We start from the raw sequence: 2,650 nt of genomic DNA on the forward strand, positions 1-2,650 counted from the left end.
TCACTAGAGCGTCCACAGCTATTGCCTGAGGGTCTCTCGACCTGGCGCAATATCTTTCTAGCTTTTTCTTTAGGCGGGATGCCATCATGTCCACCTGTGGCCGTTCCCAACGGTTTACAATCAGCTGGAAGACTTCTTGATGAAGTCCCCACTCTCCCGGGTGGAGGTCGCTTAGGCAGTCTGCTTCCCAGTTGTCCACTCCCGGAATGAACACTGCTGACAGTGCTAACACGTGATTTTCCACCCATCGGAGAATCCTTGTGGCTTCTGCCATCGCCATCCTGCTTCTTGTGCCGCCCTGTCGGTTTACATGGGCGACTGCCGTGATGTTGTCTGACTGAATCAGTACCGGCTGGTTTTGAAGCAGGGGTCTTGCCTGACTTAGGGCATTGTAAATGGCCCTAAGTTCCAGAATATTTATGTGTAGGGAAGTCTCCTGACTTGACCATAGTCCCTGGAAGTTTCTTCCCTGTGTGACTGCCCCCCAGCCTCGAAGGCTGGCATCCGTGGTCACCAGGACCCAGTCCTGTATGCCGAATCTGCGGCCCTCTTGAAGATGAGCACTCTGCAGCCACCACAGCAGAGACACCCTGGTCCTTGGAGACAGGGTTATCAGCCGATGCATCTGAAGATGCGATCCGGACCACTTGTCCAACAGGTCCCACTGAAAGGTCCTTGCATGGAACCTGCCGAATGGAATTGCTTCGTAGGAAGCTACTATTTTTCCCAGGACTCGCGTGCAGTGATGCACCGACACCTGTTTTGGTTTCAGGAGGCCTCTGACTAGAGATGACAGCTCCTTGGTTTTCTCCTCCGGGAGAAACACTTTTTTCTGTTCTGTGTCCAGAACCATCCCCAGGAACAGTAGACGTGTCGTAGGGACCAGCTGTGACTTTGGAATATTTAGAATCCAACCGTGCTGTTGTAGCACCTCCCGAGATAGTGCTACCCCGACCAACAACTGCTCCCTGGACCTCGCCTTTATCAGGAGATCGTCCAAGTACGGGATAATTAAAACTCCCTTTTTTCGAAGGAGTATCATCATTTCGGCCATTACCTTGGTAAATACCCTCGGTGCCGTGGACAGACCAAACGGCAACGTCTGGAATTGGTAATGACAATCCTGTACCACAAATCTGAGGTACTCCTGGTGAGGATGGTAAATGGGGACATGCAGGTAAGCATCCTTGATGTCCAGTGATACCATGTAATCCCCCTCGTCCAGGCTTGAAATAACCGCCCTGAGCGATTTCATCTTGAACTTGAATTTTTTTATATAAGTGTTCAAGGATTTCAAATTTAAAATGGGTCTCACCGAACCATCCGGTTTCGGTACCACAAACATTGTGGAATAGTAACCCCGTCCTTGTTGAAGGAGGGGCACCTTGACTATCACCTGCTGGGAATACAGCTTGTGAATTGCCTCTAGCACAGCCTCCCTGTCTGAGGGAGTTGTTGGCAAGGCAGATTTGAGGAAACGGCGAGGGGGAGACGTCTCGAATTCCAGCTTGTACCCCTGAGATACCACTTGAAGAATCCAGGGATCTACCCGTGAGCGAGCCCACTGATTGCTGAAGTTCTTGAGACGGGCCCCCACCGTACCTGGCTCCGCCTGTGGAGCCCCAGCATCATACGGTGGACTTAGAGGAAACGGGGGAGGACTTTTGTTCCTGGGAACTGGCTGTATGCTGCAGCTTTTTCCCTCTACCTCTGCCTCTGGGCAGAAAGGACGCGCCTTTAACCCGCTTGCCTTTTTGGGGCCGAAAGGACTGTACCTGATAATACGGTGCTTTCTTTGGATGTGAGGGAACATGGGGTAGAAAAGCTGACTTCCCAGCTGTCGCTGTGGAAACGAGGTCCGAGAGACCATCCCCAAACAACTCCTCACCTTTATAAGGCAAAACTTCCATATGCCTTTTAGAATCTGCATCCCCTGTCCACTGCCGAGTCCATAACCCTCTCCTGGCAGAAATGGACATTGCACTTATTTTAGATGGCAGCCGGCAAATATCCCTCTGTGCATCTCTCATGTATAAGACTGCGTCTTTTATATGCTCTATGGTTAGCAATACAGTGTCCCTGTCAAGGGTATCAATATTTTCCGACAGGGAATCTGACCACGCAGCTGCAGCACTGCACATCCATGCTGAAGCAATAGCCGGTCTTAAAATAATACCTGAGTGTGTATATACAGACTAAAGGATAGCCTCCTGCTTCCTATCAGCAGGCTCCTTCAGGGCGGCCGTATCCGGAGACGGTAGTGCCACCTTCTTTGACAGGCGTGTGAGCGCTTTATCCACCCTAGGGGATGTTTCCCAACGTGACCTATCCTCTGGTGGGAAAGGGTACGCCATTAGTAACTTCTTAGAAATTACTAGTTTCTTATCGGGGGAAGCCCACGCTTCACACACCTCATTTAATTCATCAGATGGGGGAAAAACCACTGGTAGTTTTTTCTCCCCAAACATAATACCCTTTTTTGTGGTACCTGGGGTAACATCAGAAATGTGCAACACATTTTTCATTGCCTCAATCATGTAACGTGTGGCCCTATTGGAAGTTACATTAGTCTCATCGTCGTCGACACTGGATTCAGTATCCGTGTCGACATCTGTGTCTGCCATCTGAGGTAGCGGGCGTTTTAGAGCCC

The sequence above is a fragment of the Pseudophryne corroboree genome, chromosome 4 (genome assembly GCF_028390025.1).
Source record: "Pseudophryne corroboree isolate aPseCor3 chromosome 4, aPseCor3.hap2, whole genome shotgun sequence".
NCBI classification, from domain to species: Eukaryota; Metazoa; Chordata; class Amphibia; order Anura; family Myobatrachidae; genus Pseudophryne; species Pseudophryne corroboree.